This window comes from Sorex fumeus, unplaced genomic scaffold (assembly GCF_029834395.1).
Source record: "Sorex fumeus unplaced genomic scaffold, SorFum_2.1 ptg000035l, whole genome shotgun sequence".
Lineage (NCBI taxonomy): Eukaryota > Metazoa > Chordata > Mammalia > Eulipotyphla > Soricidae > Sorex > Sorex fumeus.
Window position 1 is genome coordinate 31,565,239 of NW_026606092.1, and position 12,963 is coordinate 31,578,201.

At 43.6% G+C, this 12,963-nt stretch overlaps 1 pseudogene; it reads left to right on the top strand.

Moving 5' to 3' along the window:
• Positions 1 to 375: 375 nt before the first annotated feature.
• On the top strand, positions 376 to 494 carry LOC130027034 (uncharacterized; annotated as a pseudogene).
• The last annotated feature ends 12,469 nt before the right edge of the window (positions 495 to 12,963 follow it).

Here is a 12,963-nt window from a genome sequence, read left to right on the forward strand (position 1 = left end):
TGAGAGACTGCCATGAGCACCTGCATGGTACGAACCATCTGTTTCATCAGCTGCATGTAGTAATTGTAAAACTGCATCTGAACCACACCTGCTCTGCTTCATAGTAAGTAAAGTAAGTAAAGGCCCTCCCGTTGATCATCGATTTGCTCGAGCGGGCCCAGTAACGTCTCCATTGGAGACTTTGTTGTTACTGTGTTTGGCAGATCGAATACGTCACGGGGAGCTTGCCAGGCTCTGCCAGGCGGGCGAGAGACTCTCGGTAGCTTGCCGGGCTCTCCGAGAGGGGCAGAGGAATCGAACTCGGGTCGGCCATGTTGGCTGCATGCAAGGCAAACGCCCTACCGCTGTGCTATTGCTCCAGCCCAAGTAAAATAAGTCTACGGCCATACTACCCTGAACGCGCCCGATCTTGTCTGATCTCGTGAAGCTAAGCAGGGTCGGTCCTGGTTAGTACTTGGATGGGAGACCGCCTGGAATACCGGGTGCTGTAGGCCTGTAGGCTCTGCTTCATATGGGAAATTATTCCTTGCCACCCAATTTCTTGGGAAACCATGGAACTCAGGCTGGAGTAGGAACTTCTCTTTTCAGGAAAGAAGTCAGTCCTATATTCCGCTTAGGCCTACCAGATCTATTGCCTTTTCTCACAGAAAAAGATTTTCAGGTGATGAAGAGTGAAGTAAAATAAGTTGATTTTGGAAAAGAAGGGAAGGAAAGAGAATGGCATGCTCAGGAAACAACGTGGGCTTCTCCAGTGTGGAAAACCAAGTACACATCTCAAATAGTTGTGCAGTGAGAGACCAAGCTGGAGAGTACATGCCATCAAGTGAGAAAGCGCATATCCCAGGCAGAGATGTGAGTTACTTCCCAGGATGAGGAAGTGTGCCTTTGTCTCTGACAAGTTCATTAAAATATAGTTTCCCCAAATTGCTCTACCCCTCCTCTTGCCCCCCAAAATCTGTTGCTAGGGTGGTTGTAAATGCAGGAGGCTTGGAGCTATTGATGATTTTCTTTGATATTCTTAGCATGACCTTTGTTCCAGTGCAGAATCTCCCCTCTCCAGGGGTCCAGGCATGCTCTGAGCTTGAAATTTAAGATCTTAAAGTTCTTCCTGTCTCTCCTCAAATGGATGTATCCTGCATCTCAATTCATGAATTGAGCTTTGACAGGATGGGCAAGAATATTCTTGGAAAGAGACTATCTTTGTTGTTATTGTCTTTTTCGTCACAGCAGGCTGTGTTCTGAGTTGGGGCTCACTCAAGGTGGTGCTTGAGGTGAGGGTTGGGGACCATTGCACTGCCAGCTACCCAAGTGGGTTGCAGTTGCAAGGCAAGTGCCTTAACTCCTGTACATCTCTCCAAGTCAATAAAAGGTTTAAGGGAGATAAAGAGACAGAGAGGAGAGAAACAAATTTCTTTATTATTCACAAGAGTAATTAAAAGAAAGTCTCGCTGTGAATGCTGGTGTTTCATTTCATCTACCAAATTTGAAGAAGTGTAAGGGAAAATACTAACCAGACTCTAGAAACAAAAGACAGGAGTCTAGGTTAGGAGTCTGCCCCCCTGTGACTCTCAAATCATTAATTTTATTGAAATGAATATATATTTTTAAAAGCATACTATTGACTCTAAAACAAATGAAAAACAGTAGGTGAGATGATAATTAACCAGATATTCTTAATGCTTTGGAGACAAATCATTTTAATGAATTTTAAATTTCAAAACCCACAACTCAATAAGAAAGCTTTTTGTACAGTAAACACTAATAGTGAAATATTTTTAATTTCAGCTTTGAAGAACTGAAAGTGACACAAAAGACAAGTTTTCACTTTCAACCGGAAGTTACACAAAAGACTACTTAACTGAATAGTCTGATTTTATTTTTGTTGAATCACATAGAGATGGACTGTAGTGATAGCACAGCGGATAGGGCGTTTGCCTTGCACTAGGCCTATGTGGGTTCAATTCCTCCATCCCTCTCAGAGAGCCTGGCAAGCTACTGAGAATATCCCGCCCACACGACAGAGCCTGGCAAGCTCCCCGTGGTGTATTCAATATGCCAAAAAACAGTAACAAGTCTCACAATGGAGACGTTACTGGTGCCCGCTAGAGCAAATTGATGAACAATGGGAACACAGTGCTAAAGTGCACGTTGAGTACAGTTACAGAGCTTTCATGATTTAGTTTCAGTCATACAATGATCAAACACTCATCCCTCCACCAGTGCACATTTTTCACCACCAATGTCCCCAATATTCCCCCCATCCCTACTCTCCCCCTGACTCTATGGCAGACAACTTTCCCCATATTCTCTCTCTCTGTAATTTTGTAATTTCTTCCTCTCGGAGAGCCCGGCAAGCTACCGAGAGTATTCTATATGCCAGACACAGTAACAACAAAGTCTCCAATGGAGACGTTACTGGGCCCGCTCGAGCAAATCGACGATCAACGGGAGGGCCTTTACTTTACTTTACTGTAATTTTGAACATTATATTTTGCAATATAGATACTGAGAGGCTATCACGTTTGGTCCTTTTTGTACTTTCAGCACACATCTCCCATCCAGAACGATTCCTCCAACCATCATTGAATAGTCTAGTTTTTAATATTGTAATATTACCGGAGAAGCTTTTTTAAAAAAAAAATAGGCAACTTAGAATTATTTCTAAATATCTTTGAGCCCTTAATCTCTATTCTCTGAATCCTTTGATTCCTCTTGCTTGAAGCTGACAATGGAAAGCAATCATGATAATAACTGCAGGTCCTCTCGAAGCTATTATTTAGATGCCTTTGTATTATGATACTCTAGACTTGCACACTCACAGGAATGCCAGAAACCGTAATTTCTCTGATTAAACTTTGGCCCTTGGTACTGACTGACAGATTCTCTGACTAATGGATGTTGCCCCCTAGTGGAAAATCCGGGGGCCATGTACTTTTCCCAGCTCTAATTGGGCAAGTGCAGTTTCCCTCAATCACTCCATCTGTAGTGCAAGAAAAATGAAACCCTCACTAGCAATCTGTTCGGTCAATCTGGTGCTGATGGGATATATAATGGCATCCCTAAAGATGTCCAAGTCTTAATCCGTCCCCTCCTGCAAAGAATACAGCATCGCTGAAGTTAGGGATATTGAGAATATTGAGATAGAGGTTAGCCTGAATGAACACAGGAGGCCCAGATCAGCACAAGGTGCTTATGAAGAGAGAGATGACAGGTGGAATTAGAGACTGCGATATAAAGGAGCAGGGAGAGAACTGAAGATGCCGTGTTGCTGGTTTTGAAGATGGAGGAAGGGACCATGCTGAAGAGAGCTTCTAAAAAGATAGAAACGGCAAATAAAGGTGATCCTTGCACTTCCCCACTTTCACCCCATGTCTGGAGGGATCTCAGACCTGGTGACATCTGGATTTGAGCCCATTGTAGACCATTTTGGATCCTTAACATCCAGTCCAGAACTGTAAGACTAGAAGGTTTACTTAAACTCAGTTTACTTAAACTCATTCCTTAGTTGGAGTCACCAGGCAATGGTTTTGTTACAGCAGGGATAGGAGAGCAATTGGCTGGTTTTGAGGAAGTAATCGTTAGCATCTATCTGAGAGGAGGTTACAGACTCACACTCTGATGTGGCTTTGTGTTTACTGCCCAGGAACCTGTGAAATAGATCCTTCAAAGTCTTTATGCTCTGAAAATCATTTTAAAGAAGGGAAATGTTAGATTTTCTGGCCTCACAGAAGGGTCGACAGGGCAGCATCTTTGCAGAAGATTAAGGTGATGAGCCCACTGAAAGTAGATAAAGGACCAAACATGATAACCTCTCAGTATCTGTTCTGAAAACCATAATGCCCGTAGGTAGAGAGAGAGTATGGGGGAAATTGTCTGCCAGAGAGGCAGGGAAAGGGTGGGAAAGGGAAGAATATACTGGAAAGATTGGTGGTGGGGAATGTGCACTGGTAGAGGGCTGGGTGTTTGATCATTGTATGATTGTAACTCAAATGTGAAAGCTTATAACTATATTTCATGGTGATTCAATTTAAAAAAAAAAGATGATGAGCACAGCATTAATACCTGTCTGATAAGAACATGCTCAAGTGTCCTTTGGAGGAGGAGGTATATTTTATTTTAATTTCATTACTTTTTTAATTATTATTTTTTATTGGATTATCATGTGATACAGAGTTACAAAGCTGATCATGGTTGGGTTTCAGTCATACAGTATTCCAACACTCATCCCTCCACCAGTGTACATTCCCACCACCGATGTCTCCAGTTTCCTTCCCACCAGCCTCCCTCCAATTACACATCAGGTCTTGGTTATGAGTCTGCTCATCTTTCTTTGAAGCCCCAGGCCCCTCTCTGATTCCTGAGTTCAGGATATTTATCTACATTTTGTTCTATTTGAACTTAAGAATATATATCTATGGTAGAATCTCCATTTGTGTGTAGTTAAATTTGTACTTTTCTCCTATTTATCTGTCTGGTGTCACTTTGATGCTCTATCAGAAGGCAAGTCATTCAGAGGAGTAGGGAGAAAATTCCTCTCTGCCACTATAATAGATTTATAAAGATGGAATAACTGATTTATATATTGTGAATTATTTCAAGGTCTATAAAATTTACAAAAGTTATTTCTTGTTTTGTTTTGTTTTGTTTTGGGGTAACACATAACAGTGCTCAGAGCTTACTGCTAGCTCTGAGCTTAGGGATAAACTCCAGACTGGACTTGAGGGACATTGTGGGGTGCCAGGTATTGAACCCATGTTTCAAGGCATGCAGGACAAGTGCACTACCTGTTGTACTATCGCTCTGATCCCACTAAATTCCCCTCCCCATGTTTGTGTTGATTTCTTCTCATTAATAATGTATATTGGCTGGGAAATTTGCATACCCTTAGATCAACAGCTTCCAAATATATCTTATGTATTCACCTTTAAAAATAATTTTTTGGGAAAGGTAATGTGAAAGCTGAATGCTCTCTTTGTAGGGGGCCCTGGGTTTGATCCCTGGTATTGAACAATCATGTATGCCTAGAATAACTGCTGGCACCTCAAACCAAACCAAAACATACCAAATGTTTTCATGGGATGTTTTCATGTGCTGAACATTGTGAGTGACTTGTGTAGGTCTTTGAGTTCATCTCCTGACTTCACACGGCCTCCTGAGCACTGCCAGATGTAGCCCTGATGACCCTTAGCACTGCTCAGTAGACCCTCAATACATTTTTATATCATAACCTAACAAACATACACTGGTGCAAATTGAAACAAAGGTATTTCCTTTGATAGGCAATGCACGAAGATCTGTTTTCTGTTCTCTTTTATATCTAATGCTCACTTTGATTCATAAGAAGGTTGGAGGGCTTATGAATGGGTGACGACTCCCTTTGAAAAGACTGGCTTTTCGAGCACAAGTGTGGGCTCTCAGAGTGCATTCGTAAGTGTATGTAGGAGGACGATAGGAACTACCCCTTCTAAATATATCGCTAAGTCTGTTTCCTGCCTGTTCAAGAAGCATGCTGATATGGTGATACAATCTTAGTACCAAACAAAAACAACATCTACATTGAACAACTGATTTTGAAATCTTTCAAAAATCTGAATTTAGCTTTCCCTCAACGCTTAAATATCATTTCCATTATTTCTCCCTTTTGGATGTCTGTTAATTCACAACATTCTCACAGGTACATACCTTGTGATTTCTATGCATTTAATAATGGAAGATGAAGTGGCAACAACAGATCCCTAAAATTTTGAATTCCGTGAGATTTTGATGTAAGTTGCACTTTTGGTGTTATCAACACTTTTGTATATCTGTGAGTTATTCTAGTTAGGTTTTAAGAACAGATTTAGATTTCTCAGTTAACATCTGGGGAAAGGGAATGAACTAGTATGGGCTCTTTAAAATAGAGGAAAAGATAGAGAAAAAATCTCTATTTTTTTGCTTGAGGTCAGATTAAATTCTCGTGTGTAAATACTACTATATTATAAAGTATATATATATATTATTGTAGGAGTACTGCAATTTATTCAGCTATTGATTAAGCTGATATTGAATTGGGTATAACCTCCACATTACTTTTTTATTCAGAATGTTGATTTTATTATTATCATTATTGTTATTATTATTTTAATCACCATGAGACACAGATACAAAGCTTTCTTGTTTGAGTTTCAGTCATATAATGATTGATCATCCAACCCTCCACCAGTGCACATCTTCCATGACAAAGAACCCCAGTATCCTCCCATCCTATCCCTCCCCCTGCCTCTATGGCAGACAATTTCCCCCATAATCTCTTTTGTATTGCTTGTTATGAATAGCATAAGATGTTGTGTGGCTGTGAGAGAGGTCACGTGCTCCTGGAATTCTAAGATTTTAGATAATTAAGGTCTGGAGAAATCTCTGCAAAGAGCTGCTCGGTTTGGAGATTCTTTGCTGTGTCTCTGGATCTTTGCCAACAAGGAGCTTAAATAGCATCCAGAGGCATTTTGTGGGCATGACCTCCAGTGTCCCATGGGAACAGGCAATGGGGACTGGCCCATCCCTATCCCTTGAAGCCCGAAATTTGCTGTCATTGAACCCACGTACCTGCACTTCTCATTGGGTTCTGGAAGTTGGTGGCCACCAGGGTTTGTAGGGGCCAATTGGAGGGATGACGCCTCATCTGAGGCACCCTGGTGAAGTCAAGTTGACTTAAAGTTCCTAGGCATCTCTGAAGCAAGCTGCGTGGTTTGGAGAGTCTTTTGTGGGTCTCTGGATCATGGCCTTTGTTTCCATCTTTTCCAGAGAAACAAACTATTGGCATAGGCCCTGCAGGTCGCGCCCACTCACCCACAGTGCACCTCGATGCTGGCCCTAACTGCAGTTTTTGATCTCTTTCGAAATTTATGGGTCTCTGAACTAAGGCCAGTAAATGAGCTTGTATAGCTTAGCCGGAGGTAGTTTGTGGGTGTGGCTCCCACATACATAACTTTTGGCCCCAAGTTGTTGAGGTCGGGCCAGAAGTACAGTGGCAATTTGGGGGTATCAGGAAGTCTGAAAGCACCATCAGGCTGCTGATGCACTTGCCCCACAAGTACAAGTTGATCTGCTGGTGGCACTGTACCCCCACAAGTATATATTTTTAAAATTTACCAGCGAATATAAAAGCAATTAACCAAAGATTTCATTCACCCTTCAGTTTAATTTTGAGAGATCTAAGTGCCAAGAATTTTATGAAACATTGTGTCCGTAATTCTGCATGCATGTGCAGTTGTGTTTCTTCTGTCTCACTAAGGATGAGACAATAAGGCTTCCAGGCTCAAACAGTATGGATGTTCCTCAAAAAATTAGAAATTGAGCTCCCATTTGACCCAGCGATACCACTCCTGGGAATATATCCCAGAGAGGCAAAAATGTATAGCCGAAGTGACATCTGCACTTGTTTGTTCATTGCAGCACTCTTTACAGTAGCCAGAAACTGGAAGAAACCTGAGTGCCCAAGAACAGATGACTGGTTAAAGAAACTTTGGTACATCTACACAATGGAGTACTATGTAGCTGTTAGAAAAGATGAAGTCAGATACAGCCGAAGAGAAGGGCCACATGGAGGGCTGGCTCCACAGCCCCCGGAGAAAAAACCAGGTTCCAAAAAGAGCCGAGATCATCGGGAAGTCCCAGATGGGGTAGGTGCCGCATCCCGCCTCCCCCAGATGGAACCCCGGTGACCAGAAGCCTCTACAAGCATAGCTCGAGTATGCAGGAACTAGGACTTTTCCTCCAAACCGCGCGGCCACGTAAGCGACATCTCTCTATATACAAAGTGATCAATGGGAAGTAAATCACCCAACGTTTCTCCCTGAAAATCAGAGTTAAGTTTGGAACACAGCCACAGCCCCAGAAACACAAGGACTTAATGCAGAACCCAGCAGCTTGGAGCAGAAAAGTGAATGGACTATGCGTTAATCCAGGCAATCGTGTCTGCCCAGAGGGGAAAGGGTGTTGCCCCATTCGCCCTCTCTTCTCTGGAAAGAAGGATTGAGGCCACATGGGAGCCTTGTGGACAGCAGGTATGAGCCGGGGGTGTTGGGGCAACTAAAACCTCATGGGAAGGGGGGCGTTCCGGTCTGTCCTTCACACCCCACCGAGGTCACCAGTTGCCCCCCACGAGCGGCTCTCCAGCACGGCCACAGCCCCAGAAGCACAAGGACTTAATGCAGAACCCAGCAGCTTGGAGCAGAAAATTGAACAGACTATGCGTTAATCCAGGCCATCATGTCTGCCCAGAGGGGAAAGGGTGTTGCCCCATTCGCCCTCTCTTCTTTGGAAAGAAAGATGGCAGCCACATGGGAGCCTTGTGGACAGCAGGTATGAGCCGGGGGTGTGGGGGCGACTAAAACCTCATGGGAAGGGGGGCGTTCCGGTCCGTCCTTCACGCCCTTCCGAGGCCACCAGTTGCCCCCCACGAGTGGCTCTCCAGCACGGCCACAGCCCCAGAAGCACAAGGATTTAATGCAGAACCCAGTAGCTTGGAGCAGAAAAGTGAACGGACTATGCGTTAATCCCGGCCATCATGTCTGCCTGGAGGGGAAAGGGTGTTGCTCCCTTCCACCCTCCTCCCTCTGGAAAGAAAGATGGCGGCCGCATGGGAGCCTTGTGGACAGCAGGTATGAGCCGGGAGTGTGGGGGCGACTAAAACCTCATGGGAAGGGGGGCGTTTCGGTCCGTCCTTCACGCCCTACCGAGGTCACCAGTTGCCCCCATGAGCTGCTCTCCGGCACGGCCATGGCTCCAGAGCACAGAAACCAATTTCTTAATTATCTGACTTTCAGTAGAAATACTTCCAGGGTTAATAAGTAAAATAGCAGAAATCCAAAACCAACATTTAATTCTTGAACCCAGCTGTAGAAAGCAAATCACTTCACAATGCTTTTTCAGCATGTCTGATTTGGGGCGGGGGGTAAACTCTAAATAATAGTGGTGAATCTTTTATTGAAACAATGAATCTAATCAAAGCAGATAGAGTGCTAACTAGAATTCATCTGCCTCACAGGGACTGGGAGGGGTGGGGAGTGGGGTTTTATTGGGGTTCTTCATGGTAAAAAATAAGTATTGGTAAAGGGAAATGTGTTTGATATTTGCATGACTGAGACCTAAACCTGAAAGCTTTGTAACTTTTCCCACAGTGATTCAATAAATAAATAAATAAATTTAAAAAAAAAGAAAAAATGAAGTCATGAAATTTACATACAAGTGGTACGATATGGAAAGTATCATGCTAAGCGAAATGAATCAGAAAGAGAGGGATAGACATAGAAAGATTGCATTCATCTGGGGGATATAAAATAACAAAATATGAGATTAATACCCAAGAATAGCTGAGATCAACACCAGGAGGATTACTCCATAGCTTAGAGGCCAGCCGGGTATTCTAGGGGAAAGGACAGTTCAGATAGAGAAGGGAGCACCAAATGGAGGGTGTTTGGAGGATCCTCCCAGGAGGGGAGATGCAGGTTGAAAGTAGACTATGGACTGAACATGTTTGCCACTCAATGCCTCTTTTGCTGATCACAACACCCAAAAGGAGAGAGAGAACAAAAGGGAATGCTCTGCCACAGTGGCAGGGGGGGATGGAAGGGGAGAGGGATATTATGGGTGGTGGAAAATGGGTACTGGTGGAGGGATGGGTATTTGATCGTGGTATGACCGAGATCCAAGCACAAAAATTTGTAAATCTACAACTGTACCTCATGGTGTTTCACTAATAAAAAATAAATAAAAAAAAATAAGGCTTCCAGGTCATGCTCTGTGTATGAAACTTTAGGGATTTGAACTCATGACCATACAATTGCAAGTGCAGAGTTTAGAGCAAGTGCTCAAAACTACCTCCAAAATATTATTCATTATTATTATTATTTGCCAGTCTTTATTTTCAGAAGGCAAAGAAATGGAGATACTGGCAGATGACAATGATGTGATAGTTAAATGTTAAAATTGTGAAAAAAGTGCCTGAAAAAGTCACTTCACTTAATCACTTAACTTCCCGTTAGTCGTCGATTTGCTCGAGTGGGCACCAGTAACGTCTCCATTTGTCCCTGTCGCGTGCTAGTGTAGCCCAATGGCATCTGTTCGCTCTGGGATCATGAAGAGCCTCAAACCGATCGTTCATGATCTTCACAAAGAAGTCTGACCATCTGGTAGGTGGGCGGCCACGCGGTCTTTTGACATCCCGTGGAATCCAGTCAGTAACAGCTCTAGTCCAGCAGTCGTCTTTAAATCTCATTACGTGACCAGCCCATCTGACTTTTGACACCTTGGCAAATGAGACAGTGTCCCTGATTCTTGATCATCGACGGATGTCGGAACTCCGGATTCTTTCTCTCATTTGAGTGAAATGTGATATTCCAAGCATAGCTCTTTCTATTCTTCTTTGGGAGACCTGAATAGCGTTCTCATCCTGTTTGCGTAGGGTCCAGGTCTCTGAGGCATATGTTAATGCAAGAAGAACAGTGCAATCAAAGAGATGTGCCCGGAGCCGGAGGTTCTTCGTCCTCTTAGCTATTTCTTCAACGTTCTTGAAGGCGTTCCAAGCCGCTCTCTTCCTCCTGCGCAGCTCGGGTGCCAGGTCATTTGTCATGTTGACCTCTCGACCTAGGTACACATAGCTGTTGCATTCGGAGATGGTCATTCCGTTGAGAGCGAATGGGGTATCAGGAGCGAGGCTGTTTCTCATAAACATTGTCTTCTTAAGATTCAGCTGTAGTCCTACCTTTCCACGCCTGAAAAAGTATTTATTATTTTTAACTTAATTTAATTTAGGAGCTTGTGGTCACCCCAGTAGGATTCCCTCCACTGTGCTCAGAGGTTGCTCATGGTGGTGTCCAGGGGACAGTGAGGTGCTGGGGGCCCAACCCAGGCTCACTACATACAAAGCATGTGCACAGCCCCTTGAGCTAGCCCTTTGGCTTCGGTTTTAAATTGGTTTAGAATTCACTTTTATTTATGATTCACATTTTTTTCAAGAACTTGAAGCATTTTGCAGACATTGTTCTCATTGATTTCACAGTCCTTTAGTGTTGAGACAGACAAAAGAATAAATAAAATTTCTTTACACATCTAAATATGGAAAGGGACATTAAACCATCCAAAACACATAATGTGGATCAAGACCTCTGCTCCAGCATTGTCTAAATTCTTTATTTCAAGAATACCTTATACCAGAAATTGTGTACACTTGACATCATTTTTTCTATGCAATTTCACTTAATTTCCTGGAAATAACCAATACTTCAGACCTCTGTCTGGTGCCTAGGTTGGGTGTTTGCAGGGTGCTCATACACATGCTCCTTGAAGGTCTTACTGTCTGGCCTTGTATATCTTTCCAATTTGAGGTATTTACAAAAGATGCACCCCCTCTTTTTGTGGCACTTACACAAGTCTGGCTTCAGTGTTGCCAGAAATCGCTTGAGGTCCCAATACTCACAGATAGCAGAGCTGCCAAGTTCAAAGAACCAAACTGCTCCAGTTCGTGCTCAGCACATGTGGGACATTGGGGATTTGAGCAGAAGCTTGCAAGATGGGCGCTCTGAGCCCTGTGCCCTGCTTCCAGGCCCCGGGAGCACTTTTATTTCTCTGAAGTAAATAGTTTCAAAATAGTTTTACTTAGGGAATATGGGAATGGAGAGGGGAGAGAGAGAGAGAGAGAGAGAAGCAGAGAGAAATTATGCAACTAGGCTGGGATTCAGGCAAAAGTGTATTCAGAATACCTCTTAAAAATGATATTTCTTGGATGCTAGAGAGATTGTACAGAGGGTAGGGCACTTGCCTTGCACACAGTCGAGCCAGGTTCTATCCCCTGCATCCCATATGGTCACCTGAGCCCTGAGTCATTCCTGAGTGGAGAGCCAGGAGTAAGCCCTGAGTCATTCCTGGGCATTGCCAGGTGTGCCCCAGAAAAACAATTACATTTCTTGTTAAGCTGTTTTTTTTCCCTCTTCCCTTTCCTCTGTTACGGTGGTTGCAATGATCAGGGATCACACACACGTGCTTGGATGTGGTATTTGTGGGTTGCACAATAGGTCGAGGCATTTATGCACACTCGTCCTGGCTACATGTTTGCACATCTCTTTAATCTCTGGGCCACCAAGCATTACACTCTTTAGTTGCAGTGCTCAGTCACAATTGGCTGTGATGTGACCTAAAATCACTTGTGGTACCAGGGACCTCAAAGGGCAAAGTTACTGAATACAGGTGAACGGTACCAGGGATCCAACTCGTGGCCGTGCATTTGAAGTTCAGACACCTCAGCCACTGAGCTAACTACCCAATCCTTCTAAGAAGCACTATTTTGTATTTCTAATATGATCATCACTGGGACACTTTTTTTTTGAGGGGGGGAGGTTTGCGGTCATATCCAGTGATGCTCAGGGGTTACTCCTGACTCTGCACTCAGGAATTATTCCTGGTGGTACTCAGGGGACCATATAGGATGCTGGGGATCAAAACTTTTAAGCTACAGAGAAGGCAAACACCCAACCTGCTGTTCTATCACTCCAGACCCACTGGGACACATTCTTAATTTAGAAAGGTTAGATATGATGCTTGGAACAGCACACATGTAATCACCTGGTCTATGATGATATATTCAAAGCATCTTCAAGACACAAGCAACATGTTCTGAGGATATAAGGATGTTTGTTTCTAGGCGTTCTTTGCTGTGGCTGCCACAAACCCTGCTTTCCTGGCTGTACCAAACTTGCTGCTGGCTTGAAGAAATTTTGCCCATAAGGCCACACTGTTACCCTTTGCAGTGCTTTTAGCAGATTAGAGGAATGCACCTCTTTCCTCCGTGGGTGTGTGTGGCTTATGACCAAGCACTTGACCTCATGAACAGAAAGTGTGCTATAGGCAGAGGAGATGATCTTCATCTCACCTGGCATACCTAGTTCTTACACTGAATTGTCTCTCATTCACTCCATGCTTCCCACAATG